At 48.5% G+C, this 16,619-nt stretch overlaps 1 pseudogene; it reads right to left on the bottom strand.

Annotated features, from left to right (window-relative positions):
* LOC141194382 (uncharacterized) overlaps positions 1-16,619 on the bottom strand; it is a 58,684-nt pseudogene that overhangs the window by 9,700 nt on the left and 32,365 nt on the right.

Here is a 16,619-nt window from a genome sequence, read left to right as displayed (position 1 = left end):
GGAAACACATACAGGGACTGAATTCATTCTTTACATACAGATAGTTATAGGCAGTGTGTATTTAATCCTGTCTATTACCTGGTGATGTGAGGGGCTGGGGAACCTCCATCATGATGTTCTTGTACAGATCTTTGTGTCCTTCTAAATACTCCCACTCCTCCATGGAGAAATAGACGGAGACATCCTGACACCTTATAGGAAACTGACACATACAATGATACCGTCATCCCCCCGATCCCTCCATAGCGTTACTGTATAATGTCCCAGCATTCCCAGCAGTGTCACCTCTCCAGTCAGAAGCTCAATCATCTTGTAGGTGAGTTCTAGGATCTTCTGGTCATTGATGTACTCATGTATCAGGGGGTGAGGTGGAGGCCCTGTGACTGGGCTCAGGGGTCTTCCCCATCCCTCAGACGCAGGGTCCTGACAGCGCTCACTAGAGGTCTTCTTCACTACTGTGTAATCCTGGTTATGGAGAGACACAGTAATAAATCTCACTCCAGACATTTCCAGAGTCCTCACCTCTCCAGTTCTGTCCATCTGTTATTCCCATAGATAAGAATGATGTAATGTGATGTCATCAGAATCTCTCACCTCTCCAGTAAGCCGGAAGAGGATCTCTAGGGTGAGGTGTAATATCCTCTCCACCATCTTGTCTCTGTCCATATCCATCTTTTATGGATCAATAAGGAAAATTCTATTATATAGAAGATCTTCACTGAGAGGATCTGATATTGTAGGGATCTGAATGAGAAGAAGATGAGCAGATGTAACATCATAAAAATCCTGTGTAATAATACAATTACTGGAGATAATAAGGGAAACATATGAGGAGATTTATTATTTTACAGTATTTAGTTTTCTTCTTTCTTCCTCGGAGTCGGAAGCTGAATACATTTCTCATAGACTCATCTTCCATGACGCTAAATCTCGTCTCCTTTACCAACAATCGGCATTAGCAATACTGCAGGAGATATTCATTACACGTGACATGAGAAATAACTACCGTATTTTCCGGAGTATAAGAAGACTGAGTGTATAAGGCGACCCCCAACTTTTCCAGTTAAAATATAGAGTTTGGGATATACTCGATGTATAAGACTACCCCTCTTCTAACGCACATACAATAAAAGTTAAAAAAAAAAATCAGATTTGATTTCAATATGGTAATTTTAAAGTGATGAACCTTACCGGCGATTGGCTGGTTGTTGTATACAAAGCCTGCTTGGATTGGTCAGCTCTTCCTGCCTGCCCAGCTCTCCCTGTCTCCAAGACTATCAGAGCGGCAGCACATCCCTCTGGCCCGCCTTTGTATCCTATTACCGGTACCTCCTTCTCTGCCTCTCTGATCTCGCTCCTGAGGACTGCAGTGACGAGGTGAGGGGGCGCCTCACCGGGAAGGTGTAAGTGAAGCAAGCTGCAGGCGTCTGGGACGCCCGGGGTATGGAAAGAAGAGAAAGAGCGGTGCTGTGCCCAGAAAAACAGGCCTCTTTCACTCGTCTGGCCCGCCCTTGTATTACCTCCTTCTCCGCCTCTCAGGAGGTACCAGTAATAGGATACAAGGGCAGGCCAGAGGGATGTGCTACCGCTCTGATAGTCTTGGAGACAGGGAAGGCTTATAAATTACCATAAATACCGTATTTTTCGGACTATAAGACGCACCGGACCATAAGACACACCTAGGTTTTAGAGTAGGAAAATAGAAAAAAAAATTTAAGCATAAAATGTGTTCACGATGCACTTTTAAGGGGGAGGGGGTCTTCTACTGACACTGGTATAGGGGTAATGTCCCCCAATTCTGACAATATCCCCCATCCTGGTATATATGCCCCCCTTCCTTTTATACGTGGCCCCCATTTCCATCCTGATATGCCTGTCATCGATCCATCCTGGTATGCATGGCACCCCTCATCCCTATCCTGGTATGCATGGCACCCCTCATCCCTATCCTGGTATGCATGGAACCCCTCCATCCTGGTATGCATGGCACCCCTCATCCCTATCCTGGTATGCATGGCACCCCTAATCCCTATCCTGGTATGCATGGCACCCCTCATCCCTGTCCTGGTATGCATGGCACCCTTCATCCCTGTCCTGGTATGCATGGCACCCCTCATCCCTATCCTGGTATGCATGGAACCCCTCCATCCTGGTATGCATGGCACCCCTCATACCTATCCTGGTATGCATGGCACCCCTAATCCCTATCCTGGTATGCATGGCACCCCTCATCCGTGTCCTGGTATGCATGGCACCCCTCATCCGTGTCCTGGTATGCATGGCACAGCAATCCCCATCCTGGTATGCATGGCACCCCTCATCCCTGTCCTGGTATGCATGGCACCCCTCATCCGTGTCCTGGTATGCATGGCACCCCTCATCCCTTCCCTGGTATGCATGGCACACCTCATCCCTATCCTGGTATGCATGGCACCCCTCATCCTTATCCTGGTATGTATGGCCCCTCATCCTTATCCTGGTATGTATGCCCCCCTCATCTTTATTCTGTTATGTATGCCCCCCCTCAGCCTTATCCTGGTATGCATGGTCCCCCTAATCCTCATCATGCTGCACATAAAAAAATAAACACTCCTACTCACCTTTCTTCTCTCCTCCAGCGCTGCGTCCTATCTGCCCGCACTGATCTTGCCTTGTGAGCCGCGCATGGCGTCACTACCATGCGAGGCTCACAAAGGGAGATCAGCTACTGGAAGTCACTGCTCCTCACGCTGGAACTGTGACTTCATGCTCCTTAATACCCGGCACACAGCGTAGCCGCAGAGCGGCTCCTGCTGCTGCAGGGCGATCACGTGTGCCTGCTATTAAAGGGCATGAATATTCACCCCCCCCCCCCACGGAGGGAGGTTGAATATTTATGCCCTTAAACAGCGGGCACAGGTGATTCCGGCAGCACCAGGCGCCGCGCTGCTGCTACACTGTGTGCCGCTATTAAGGAGCATGAATATTCAGTGCTCCCCACGCCTCATGGGGGGGGTTTGGTCGACTATATAAAGTATTTGGGGGCCTCCCGACAGATGATGTTAGGGCAGAGAAGGATCTGTCATCCTGAATTTCAGAGGCTAATCCGTTTGTTCTTCCTGTAGATAATCGTCCACTAGAGGAGTCTGGAGGCGACTTTCTCATACAGACCACAGGAAAGCTGGAATATTTGTGTGTATAGGGAGATGGAAGAGATAGCCGTCTGCCAAATGACTGTTCAGCCAACACTTATCTCATGTGTATGGAGCCGTTACGATTACACTAACAGGCAAGGATAATACACCGCACTACAGTAGTACAGTGCATCACCTGAGCAATCAGAGGATTGTATGTTGTATGATCGTGACGCGCCCCCTGTGGTCGTGGGGTACACGGTAGCCGGGCCGGTTCTGTATTGGGGTAGTCACGGTGGCAGTGACCCAGTCCGTGGCCCAGGGAGGTCAAATAAAGAACAGTGAAAGTCAATTTGGTGAAATAAAGATTTGGGGATAATGTTCGTGACGCCACCCGTGGTATGCGGCTATATGGGGCCCCCGCTGCGGTGCAGATCCACTGGGGCTGTTGGTGACGCAGCAGAGATGTTTGGCTCTCCACGGGTAGAGCTATGCCCCAGGGCAGTATAAAGGACTTGATGAGGTAGATGTTGTCAGCAGGGACAGTGTAGTGCAGGGCAGGGCAATTAAGTCAAGGACACAGCGGGGTGCAGTCTTCAGGTTTTACTCACAGTTGTTAAGTTCTCCAGGTTACAGTTACCGGTTTGCAACCACCCATGTCGTCCTGTGTCCTCCTGGGAAGTGATTCAGCCAACTCTCAAATATCCTAGGAGCACTTGAACGGGACCCTTTTCGGTGTACCTCTCCAGGCCGTCTCACTACGCTGGCTCTCGCCATCCTGCCCTGTGCCTCAGACACAGTGTCCCGAGCCAGTGGCCGCGGGCCTTGTCAGGCGACGTCTCGTCTGTCCCCTTGGTCCTATATGGCCACCTTTTCAGCGATTATGTGTGGACTGTGGCTACGGCACCTAAAGATATAGCAACCTCCGGTTTGCTAGCTGAGCTTTAAAGTACTCCACTAGTCTGGGGCCAGTCCCCTCCTGCGGCCTTGATCCCTCTATGGTCAGCGTGAATTCGGGCGCACGGGTGGCTTCCCGCACTCGCCGTGCCCCTAGGATCCCTTCTATTTCTGGAGCCTTTCCCACTGCTCCGGTCTTCTCCCCTCACTCTCCTACTGCTGGGCCCCTCTGACTGGGCCCACTCCTCACTCTCCACTGAACTCCTGCTCCAAGCACTGGAGCCAGGAAAATGGACCCTTCTAGATGTTTCTACCCTTGCTTTTACTCTTCCTGTCTGAGCTCCCCTGAACTATTTCCTCCACCCACCTCCTCCACTTAGTTCCACCCTCCTGACAGGGATCAGGCCTGTGCTCTCCCTTAGGAGCAATCTTGCCCTTCCCTTATGAAGTAGTGTAGTGTTGGATGTGAGTGGTTGGGTCCCGTGTAGTGCTCCCTCCTTACCTGAGAGTGGGGTACCACACCTCTGGCTGAGATGCAGCACTTCTGTGGCAACTGGACCCGCAGGGCACCACAATCGCACTAATGAGAGTTGTCACTATAGGGAAACCAGACTCACTGCACAATGTTCGTTAAGTCACGTCCATAAGAACTTTCTTATACTCTGTTATCCTATACACATTCTATACACAGTGACGTAGACAGAAATCACAGTGACGTAGCAATAGCTGAAATTGAGCCCGCCGAAGGGAAAAATATTATATATATAAATATATATATATATATATACACACACACACACACTAGATAGTGGCCCGATTCTAACGCATCGGGTATTCTAGAATATGTATGCGGCCGACCGGGCGCGACTAATCAGCGAAGCAGTGTTTAAATGGGTTGTGCACTACTTTAAATTAACCCACCAATGTATCCCCCCGGGGCCCCTAATGAATTTTGTAATTACGTCATGTTGTCAATACTGCTTGTGACAACATCGCTGACCACGCACAGCCAGCACATAATTCCCCCGGCCGCAGCCGGCTCTTGCTTCCGCTTACATCACGACTATTTGCGGCTGCAGCCAGGGGTCTCCTGTTCGCAGGCTGCGACCAATCAGCGAATCGTGTTAGTGAGGACCGAGGAGCGGCACTGCCGGTCATCTCCCGGCAGCATCGCCGCTGACCTCCATGCGGCTACCGTCGGGAGATCAGCGGCTAGGGCTGCTGATCTCCCGACGGCAAGTGTGAAGGGAGGACCGGGGAGCGAGGCCGCCGAACGGGGTACTTCTGCTGCAAGCAGCCGGGAGATGACCGGCTAGCACCGGTCATCTCCCGGCTGTGTCGCCGCTGATCTCTCGACGGTGGCCTGCGTGTTTCAAATCTGGCGCCACTTCGTGGCCGGGCTGTGCCAGTCGCTGAATGGTCGCGGCCGACTGGACGCGACCAATCAGAGAAGCGGTGTTTTAAATTTCGCGCCAATATCGCTGATTGGTCGCGGCCGGGCAGGTGCGACCAATCAGTGAAGCGTGTTTCAAATCCAGCGCCAATTCGCGGCCGGACTGCGCTCGTTGCTGATTGATGGCGCGACCAATCAGCGAACCGTGTTAGTGAGGACCAGGGAGCGGCCCTGCCTGTGCGGGTACTTCCGCTGCGAGCTAGCGCCGGTCATCTCCCGGCTGCATCGCCGCTGACCTCCATGCGGCTACCATCGGGAGCTCAGCGGCCAAGTGCGAAGGGAGGACAGGGCTCCATCCATTCTTCCATTGATGCGGTGAAGTAGTCCTGTGCCCTTAGCAGAGAAACACTCCAAAAACATAATGTTTCTACCTCTATGCTTGACAGTGGGGACGGTGTTCTTTGAGCCATTGGCAGCATTTCTCTTCCTCCAAACACGGCGAGTTGAGTTAATGCCAAAGAGCTCAATTTTTGTCTCATCTGACCACAGCACCTTCTCCAAATAACTCACAGAATCATCCAGGTGTTCATTGGCAAACTTCAGATGGGCCTGCACAAGTGTCTTCTTGAGCAGGGGGACCTTGCGGGCACTGCATGATTTTAAACCTTTAAAGGCGCAATGTGTTACCAATGGTTTTCTTGGTGACTGTGGTTCCTGTTGCCTTGAGATCATTAACAAGTTCCCCCGTGTAGTTTTAGGCTGATCTCTCACCTTCCTCATGATCAAGGATAACCCACAAGGTGAGATTTTAAATGGTGCCCAAGATAAATGTCGATTGACAGTCATTTTGTATTTCTTCCATTTTGTTACTATTGCACCAACAGTTGTCTCCTTCTCACCCAGCATCTTGCTTATGGTTTTGTAGCCCATTCCAGCTTAGTGCAGGTCTATGATCTTGTCCCTGAAATCCTTAGAAAGCTCTTTGGTCTTGCCCATATTGTAGAGGCTAGAGTTTGACTGATTAATTGAGTCTGTGGACAGGAGTCTTTTACACTGGTGACTATGTAAGACAGCCAGTGTCAGACTGGGGTGTCTGGGGCCCACAGGGGGAATTGATCCTCGGGGCCCACTCTACAGCTATATGCAAATACCTGTTATCTGTTATCCCTGTTATAGTGGAGCGTCAACTGTAAATAGCAGGCGGCTCCTGCATCTACTGTGCACCACTATAACTAGGATGTACAATTAAGGTAGTTTGTATTAAAGGGGTTGTTTGGTTAAAACAAGTTATCACCGATCCATGGGCTCTATAGGATAAGTGATAACTTATTGATCGTTTGGGTCCGAACATTGGAAAACGCACCTATCGGAAGAATGGGGAAGTTTTATCCCTGTCAGGACACTTATCCCCATTTTAAAATGCAGCAGCAGGTGGGATGTCTGACCACAGCCTCATTCATTCTCTTTGGGGCTTCCAGATAAAAACAAGAACAGCAACTGAGGGAATGAATGGATCAGTGGTCAAGTCGCACATGAGCTCCACTCTAATGGGAATAAAAAATCCACATTCTACCAATTGGTGCACGTCCCAGTATTCAGACCCCCACCAATCAATACTTTATCACTTATCCTGTGGAGAGGTGATTACTTGTTTTCCCCGGAGAACCCCTGTAAGTGCATCTTGTTCCAAATATTTAATCACTAATGGAAATAAAGAATCTTCTAATTAATATCAGAAAGAACAAATGACCGCCATACCCAACACAACCCACTATACCAACAGCAATAGTACCACATACAAGGGAGAAATACTGCCACACCATGACCAGACCACATATTACCACCACATATTACCACCACCATAGTGACCAAATAATACTATATACAAGGGAGAAATACAGTGACACCCGTGACCAGACCACATATTACCACCACATAGTGACTGAATAATACCACATACAAGGGAGAAATACCACCACACCGTGACCAGACCAGATATTAACAGCATATAGAGTCAAAATAATTCCCCATCATTGCTCTCCCCCACCTCCTCCATCATTGCTCTCCCCCCACCTCCTTCATCATTGCTCTCTCCCACCTTCTCCATCATTTTCATATTGCCATCATCATTGCCATATCTCCCCCCACCTCCTCCATCATTGCCATATCTCCCCCACCTCCTCCATCATCATTGCCATCCCCCCCACATCCTTCATCATTGCCATATCTCCCCCACCTCTTCCATCATCATTGCCATATCTCCCCCCACCTCCTCCATCATAATTGCCATGTCATATCTCGTACAGTTACTACCAGTTTCACGATAGCCCAATTATTATTATTCGCTGCCACCACCGACCAAATTTGAAATATAATACAAGCCTGGTCGGACGCCTGCGTTCTGGTAGTGTATGGCTTCGGGGAAGGGAATGATTACAGAGCAAAAGAAACAGGACTATTAAAAGTTATATTTAATCCAAAAGGGAGATTTTACACAAGGGGACAATACAATACATATGCAGTTACACAAAATAATAAGGATTAAAGAAGAAACTTACTATATGATCGCAGAGACGATTCAATATAGCTGGAGGGGAGACATCCCACTTGAGTCTCCAGAGACCACACACGGTATAGCTGCAGTCCATTTTTCTCCCCGGAGAGGCTCACAGCTCCGGGAAAATAAGCATATAGTTCCATGGCTGACCCTGTCACTAAAAATATGGGCCCCATTATCATAGGACGTATGGAACATTAGTTATTCCATCTTTTATTTCAGCTCCGAAAATCCTGCAGTTTGCAGCTGGGGAATTGTCTTAGTTAACGAGCTGCGTCCTCCTCAGCTAGATGTAAATTGTCGGAGGTCTGTGTCAGAGGAAAACACACTCACATGCTAATTGGGGTTGTAGCACCTTTTTTGTGCCAGCATCTGTCCAAGCCACTTCTGCTGTGGTGATAATTTGCATACAGACAGATGGTAGATTATCAGCTCTTCTCTCCTGACAAATAGTATAGGGGAGAGGTAGAAGAAGGAGGGTCTGGGGGGGGGAGGGAATTCTTAATATTTTTCTGACAGGATAAAATACTTATTTCTCACTGCAAAATGCAAATAAATTTATCTAATTTAAACATTGTGATTTTCTTGATTTGTTTGGATATTCTATCTCTCAATGTTAAAATTAATCTGCACTTAAAATTATAGATTGTTCATGTCTTTGTCAATGAGCAAACTTACAAAAACAGCAAGGGATCAAATACTTATTTCTTCACTGTATATTACATATACAGTACAGACCAAAAGTTTGGACACACCTACTCATTTTAAGATTTTTCTGTATTTTCATGACTATGAAAATTGTACATTCACACTGAAGGCATCAAAACTATGAATTAACACATGTGGAATTATATACTTAACAAAAAAGTGTGAAACAACTGAAAATATGTCTTATATTCTAGGTTCTTCAAAGTAGCCACCTTTTGCTTTGATGACTGCTTTGCACACTCTTGGCATTCTCTTGATGAGCTTCAAGAGGTAGTCACTGGAAATGGTTTTCACTTCACAGGTGTGCCCTGTCAGGTTTAATAAGTGGTATTTCTTGCCTTATAAATGGGGTTGGGACCATCAGTTGTGTTGTGCAGAAGTCTGGTGGATACACAGCTGATAGTCCTACTGAATAGACTGTTAGAACATGCATTATGGCAAGAAAAAAGCAGCTAAGTAAAGAAAAACGAGTGGCCATCATTACTTTAAGAAATGAAGGTCAGTCAGTCTGAAAAATTGGGCAAACTTTGAAAGTGTCCCCAAGTGCAGCTGCAAAAACCATCAAGCGCTACAAAGAAACTGGCTCACATGAGGACCGCCCCAGGAAAGGAAGACCAAGAGTCACCTCTGCTTCTGAGGATAAGTTTATCTTAGTCACCAGCCTCAGAAATCGCAGGTTAACAGCAGCTCAGATTAGAGACCAGGTCAATGCCACACAGAGTTCTAGCAGCAGACACATCTCTTCAACAACTGTTAAGAGGAGACTTTGTGCAGCAGGCCTTCATGGTAAAATAGCTGCTAGGAAACCACTGCTGAGGACAGGCAACAAGCAGAAGAGACTTGTTTGGGCTAAAGAACACAAGGAATGGACATTAAACCAGTGGTAATCTGTGCTTTGGTTTGATGAGTCCAAATTTGAGATCTTTGATTCCAACCACTGTGTCTTTGTGCGACGCAGAAAAGGTGAACGGATGGACTCTAAATGCCTGGTTCCCACCGTGAAGCATGGAGGAGGAGGTGTGATGGTGTGAGGGTGCTTTGCTGGTGACACTGTTGGGGATTTATTCAAAATTGAAGGCATACTGAACCAGCATGGCTACCACAGCATCTTGCAGCGGCATGCTATTCCATCCGGTTTGCGTTTGGTTGGACCATCATTTATTTTTCAACAGGACAATGACCCCAATCACACCTCCAGGCTGTGTAAGGGCTATTTGACCAAGAAGGAGAGTGATGGGGTGCTACGCCAGATGACCTGGCCTCCACAGTCACCAGACCTGAACCCAATCGAGATGGTTTGGGGTGAGCTGGACCGCAGAGTGAAGGCAAAAGGGCCAACAAGTGCTAAACATCTCTGATAACTCCTTCAAGATTGTCGGAAGACCATTTCCGGTGACTACCTCTTGAAGCTCATCAAGAGAATGCCAAGAGTGTGCAAAGCAGTCATCAAAGCAAAAGGTGGCTACTTTGAAGAACCTAGAATATAAGACATATTTTCAGTTGTTTCACATTTTTTTTGTTAAGTATATAATTCCACATGTGTTAATTCATAGCTTTGATGCCTTCAGTGTGAATGTACAATTTTCATAGTCATGAAAATACAGAAAAATATTTAAATGAGAAGGCGTGTCCAAACTTTTGGTCTGTACTGTATGTAGTGGATGGGTGGAGGAAGTAGTTAAGGGGAGCACATAGCGGGAAATATAAAAGAAAGTAGCCATCTTAGCGACAGTCAGAGGAGTAGTGAGGAGGAGACAGGGAGCGGAGGCTCTGTATGAGCTCTGCTCCACAGGCAGGCCTAGTCAGGAGGCCTGAGCCTGGGAGAAGGAGAGGGAGCAGGAAGGCTCCAGGAACAAAGAAGGGACCCTAGGGGTAAGGGCCATGCAGAAGGCCCCCCGTACGTCCGCTGCTACCAGGAGGTTGAGGGGTCAAGGCCAGAATAGGGAACCGGATCCCTCAACTAGTGGAGAAACATTCAAGGCTCAACTAGAAACCGGCGGTTACAGTGTCTAACATGCTGCAACCATAATCCACACCAGTGGCCCTAAGAAGGTGTCCACATAGGACCAGGGGACGGAACATACGTCGCCCGCTAAGGCCCGAGGGTACCGGATAGAAGCGGCGCTGGGTGTGAGGTACAAGGAAGAGGCCAGAGGAAGGTACACAGAACGGGGTCCTGATAAGTGCTCTGGAGATACCCGAGGGTGGACTGAGCCCCTCACTGAGTACGCACAGCACGACGTGGGAAGTTATGATCTGCAGTGTAACTTGGAGATTGACAACCGTGAGTAAAGACCCTGGGACTGCACCATCTTGTCTCCGTGTTTCTTACCGCGCCAGCACTAACTGCACTGGGACGCCCTGCACAACCACCATCATTCACACGCGCTGCCCTGACGCTACACTCTTCCTGTGGGGAGTCATATTACACTTGCTGCACATTCCACCAGCTTCAGCGGACTGCTCCGCAGCGGCGGTTAACAAATCCACAGGTGGCGCAGTCGGACATTAACACTTATCCATATAAATTACGCCCTGGATTGACCGCCCTGGGTCACGGACCGGGTCACCGCCACAGTGACTACAACCCCCAGCATTTACAAGGCCCGGCTCCGGGTACCCCACGGCCCAGGGGGCGCGTCATTACAAATTCCCTTCTTCGGTGGGAGAGCCACCATCCTCCCCCCTCTGAAGAAGGGAATACCAAAAGGCCAATACATCAGGCTGAGAAGGAATTGTTCGACTGATGGTGAATTTATACAGCAGGCTAAGGAAATGAGAGAGAGGTCTAAACGAAGGGGATACCCTGATTGGGTTTTGAGAAGGGCGCACCAGTTTGCTTTTAAACAAAATAGAGAAAATCTGCTCTCTCCAAGAACAAAAGACGATAATGAAAAAGGAAAAGAACTTATTAGGTTGATTGCGACATACGATAATGGTGCCCCACAAGCAAGGGTCATTCTAGAAAAATATTCGGGAATTCTACCATAGACGAGGATTTGAAAAAAGTTGTTGGTACAAAACCACAAATCACGTTTCACAGAAACAAAACGATTGGAGACAGGGTTGTCAAAAGTCATTTTGTGCAATCTAAAAAGGACAAGTCTTGGTTACCAGGGAGACCGAATGGCTGCTACAATTGCAGTGGATGCGTGGCCTGTCCGAATGATAAGACCACAAAAACCTTTATGAGTAACGTTACAGGACTGTCCTTTGATATTAGAAGTTTTATTAATTGTAGAACAACATTTGTGATATATAAAGCAACATGTATTTGCAAAAAGGAGTAAATAGGGAAGACCATACGAGAAATGAGAAGAAGAATAGGAGAGCATCTAAATGATATTGCAATCAATAATGACACGCCCATTGCTAAACATGTAAATTTAGTGCATGGGGGGATCCGAAAGTAATATCATTTACGGGAATTGGTTGCATGAAAATGAATAGTGGGGGGGGACATGGACAGAATCCTACAGCAAAAAGAAGCAAGATGGATTTTCCGGTTGAACACCATGACCCCTAAGTGGCTCAATGAGCAACTTGGCTATAGTTGTTTTATCTGAAAGGAGTATCTCCTGATCCCCACCTTACAAAATCCTCCCCCTCGCTTCCCCCCGTTTGATCATGCTTACGTGAAGCGTCCCATTACATGAGCCTGTCAAAATCAGATTTTTGAGCCTTTAAAATCTTGAGTGCCTTCAAAAGAAGGTGATATTTATATCCTTAAGGATTATATACCCTTAGGAAGAAGGGAAATTTATGGATAGATATATAATATATGACATTGTGGGCAACAGGCTGCTTAAAGAGTGCTTTCAGAATGAAATACGTATATTTAAATTATAAAAAAAAACAACCTGGAGGTCTGAACTGAGACATAAATTGATGTGCATGCAAAATGTAGATGCATGTTCACACAAGGCCATTGAACAGAGAGAAACCAAAGACAAGAAAAAATACCCAAATAACTGAAAGTAAATGTATAGATCGCACAGTGCAAAAATAATAATAAATAATAAAGGGTATTTAGTTAACATAATTTTGATCAAAATAATGTATAAGCTATCCCGAAACTTCACGGCAACCCTTATGGGACAGTCCTAACTCTAGTATTAAAAACCTTACCATTTGTCAAGTGACATACATATGGACATATACTAGGGATCAAGTCTCTCTGCCTATGTCCATATGTATGTCACTTGACAAATGGTAAGGTTTTTAATACTAGAGTTAGGACTGTCCCATAAGGGTTGCCGTGAAGTTTCGGGATAGCTTATACATTATTTTGATCAAAATTATGTTAACTAAATACCCTTTATTATTTATTATTATTTTTGCACTGTGCGATCTATACATTTACTTCCAGTTATTTGGGTATTCTTTGGTATATTTAAATTATGTCGCCTGATGAAGTTTGTATTTAAAGCTGCCAGCCTACCCCAAGTAGGAAGGAGCATCATGTGCGATTTGGATTGATGGTCACTATGGCAGTGGTAATCATTGAGAAATAATACGGTATATATGGGGACATGTGACCATATGTGGTCGGCCGTGTGACTGAGGCGTTTCGGGTGCCACGTGACCGGAAGCGTTGTGGAGTCCACGGCCACATGTTGTAACATATGGCTGAGTGTAGGCGGCTGTAAAAATGGGGCTGCATTGCGTGATCGCGGCATGCCGGGCGGCCAGAAATTATGTGATTGGGTATGTCACGTGATTGTGACCTGCCGGGCGTCCGGAAATGATGCGGTCGGCGGTGTCACGTCGTCACGGCTTGTCGGGCGGTGGAAATGATGCGATCGAGTGAGACCCAGCCGTGTCATGTGATTGTGAGACTCCGCGCTGCAGAAAATGACATGTTTTGAAAGAGTGGGAATACATATAAGGTGGTCAAAATGGAATGAGTCTGATGAGAGCACTATTATGGGATAATGTATTTGAAAAAGGAATGGGTTTGATAGAGATAAACCCTGGAATTATAGCAACCAAAATATAAGACACATATAAGCCCCGCCCAGGAAGTGACATAGGACTCCCTGGAAAGGAGGGAAAGTAAACCTATTTACATACAGGAAGTGAGTGTGTGGGATTATCTCCTCATACAGTTTTTGGAAAAATAGTGGAGGCAGCGCTCTGCACGACTGTAATGAACACTCACTATTGTGAGCCTCATTGAATTTTTTGTTTTACTCACTTTGACACTTTATTGGCACAGAGTCACCTTCTCTCTTTGCATTAATTGTGCCTTCCACAAAATGCTAAACATACTCCCCTGATGAATTCTCCGTAAGGAGAAAGAAACGTGTCGGGAGGGTTTTTGTGGGATATGTTAGAAGGTACACTTGGGTACTGCCCGTGTCGGGGCGGGAGCTAAACCCAGGGGCATGACAGGGGGGCATCAGTCCTCAGAAAAAGATCAACAGACAGACAGAAATTCCCGGATGGTGCCTAGATGCAAAATGGGTGAGAACCAAACATTTTCTTTCTATATTGCACAATAGCACTTTAGATTATGATTAATGTTATTTAACAGTCAGGACTGGATATATTCATCCGGAGACCGTATCCTGTAAATATCTGTAATGAGTCTTTTTGTGTCCTTAGGTTAATAGGGGTTATGTTGATTCAGTAATGGATATATAGGATATAAAGTTTTATAGGTATAAGTGAAGGTTATGTTATAAGAGAATCCTCTCTGCTGTGAGTTGTCCTTTTGTTTAGGAATTGAAGGACAGGTCCTAATAAAATGTCCCTTTTTCCCAGAAAAAAAAATACGCCTTTTTTCTTGCGAATCTCCGGGGAAATGTATGATGTAAAGGCACCCCCTAACTGCATGGGTTCTGCTACCTCCCCCAGTACTGGTTCACCTCCAGACCGCTCCCCCGGCAGAGGTCTGTCACATCTGACACACCCGTGACACCATCCCAGCCTTGTGCAGGTTTACAATTTTGTCCCTGGTGTCCTTACACAGCTCTTTGGACTTGCCCATGGTGGAGAGGTTAGAATGTGATTGATTGAGTGTGTGGACAGGTGTTTTTTATACATCTAACAAGGTGCAATTAATACAGGTAATGAGTGCAGAGTAGGAGGCTTCATAAAGAAAGACTAACAGGTTTGTGGGAGCCAGAATTCTTGCGGGTTGGTCGGTGATCAAATACTTATTTCATTCAATAAAATGTCACTTAATTGACGCTGAGAAGGCGTTTGACCCAGTCAATTGGTCGTTCATCTTCTCGCTGTTAAATAGGTTTGGGTTTGTGGGTCCTATTATTCACTCCATTAGATCCCTTTATTCAAGACCCTCGGTGAAGGCGTCTGTTAATGGCACCATGTCTGATGAACAGCCTGTTTGTTAGGCAAATCCCTGCATGTGTCACAGCAGCCCAACCGCCATGACACATGAGCCGCGGCGGCACCAACATAGATGCCGAGCACCGAGCGCGCTCACCGAAGGGTTAACAATCCACGCGCCCTCATCACTAATGAGAACAAGACGTTTCCTCCCTTCCTGTCTCCATAGTGGGGTCGTATGTATCTATTACAGGAAACAGAACAGAAACCTTATGATTCTTATAAAGGGGCAACACAAGACCCCCAAAGAGCCTCCGTGCTGAAGGGGTTAATGCCCCCTGCGCCCAGTAATGGGGTCTCCACATACCTCCACCTGCAGAGCCGCCACCACATATATGGCTGCTGTGTGCGCACAGGAGCTGTGATGAGGTCACAGGAGGGGAGGAGTCAGGGGTCACATGATCAGGGGCCTCAGTGGATGCAGGACTCTGCTGTGCTGGTTGTCATGGTGCTGGATGAGCTGAAGTTTATGTGTGGGGTCAGGAGGGGTTTACAGTGTGGATGTAGCAGAGCCGCGTGTGTACGAGGTGTACGGAGCAGAGCCGCGAGTGTACGAGGCGTACGGAGCGGAGCCGCGCGTGTACGAGGTGTACGGAGCGGAGCCGCGCGTGTACGAGGTGTACGGAGCGGAGCCGCGCGTGTACGAGGTGTACGGAGCGGAGCCGCGCGTGTACGAGGTGTACGGAGCGGAGCCGCGCGTGTACGAGGTGTACGGAGCGGAGCCGCGCGTGTATGAGGCGTACGGAGGGGAGCCGCGCGTGTACGAGGCGTACGGAGGGGAGCCGCGCGTGTACGAGGCGTACGGAGGGGAGCCGCGCGTGTACGAGGCGTACGGAGGGGAGCCGCGCGTGTACGAGGTGTACGGAGCGGAGCCGCGCGTGTACGAGGTGTACGTAGCGGAGCCGCGCGTGTACGAGGTGTACGGAGCGGAGCCGCGCGTGTACGAGGTGTACGGAGCGGAGCCGCGCGTGTACGAGGTGTACGGAGCAGAGCCGCGCGTGTACGAGGTGTACGGAGCAGAGCCTCGCGTGTACGAGGTGTACGGAGCGGAGCCGTGCGTGTACGAGGTGTACGGAGCGGAGCCGTGCGTGTACGAGGTGTACGAGGCGTACGGAGCGGAGCCGCGCGTGTACGAGGCGTACGGAGCGGAGCCGCGCGTGTACGAGGCGTACGGAGCGGAGCCGCGCGTGTACGAGGCGTACGGAGCAGAGCCGCGCGTGTACGAGGCGTACGGAGCAGAGCCGCGCGTGTACGAGGCGTACGGAGCAGAGCCGCGCGTGTACGAGGCGTACGGAGCAGAGCCGCGCGTGTACGAGGCGTACGGAGCAGAGCCGCGCGTGTACGGAGCAGAGCCGCGCGTGTACGAGGTGTACGGAGCGGAGCAACGCGTGTACGGAGCGGAGCCGCGCGTGTGCGAGGCGTACGGAGCGGAGCCGCGCGTGTACGAGGCGTACGGAGCAGAGCCACGTGTGTACGGAGCGGAGCCGCGCGTGTGCGAGGCGTACGGAGCGGAGCCGCGCGTGTGCGAGGCGTACGGAGCGGAGCCGCGCGTGTGGGAGGCGTACGGAGCGGAGCCGCGCGTGTGGGAGGCGTACGG

Source organism: Phyllobates terribilis, unplaced genomic scaffold (assembly GCF_046119375.1).
Source record: "Phyllobates terribilis strain yellow unplaced genomic scaffold, ASM4611937v1 Scaffold_70__1_contigs__length_7381418, whole genome shotgun sequence".
Lineage (NCBI taxonomy): Eukaryota > Metazoa > Chordata > Amphibia > Anura > Dendrobatidae > Phyllobates > Phyllobates terribilis.
Note: the sequence above shows the minus strand (reverse complement) of the source record. Positions and strands in the feature narration are given on the sequence as shown.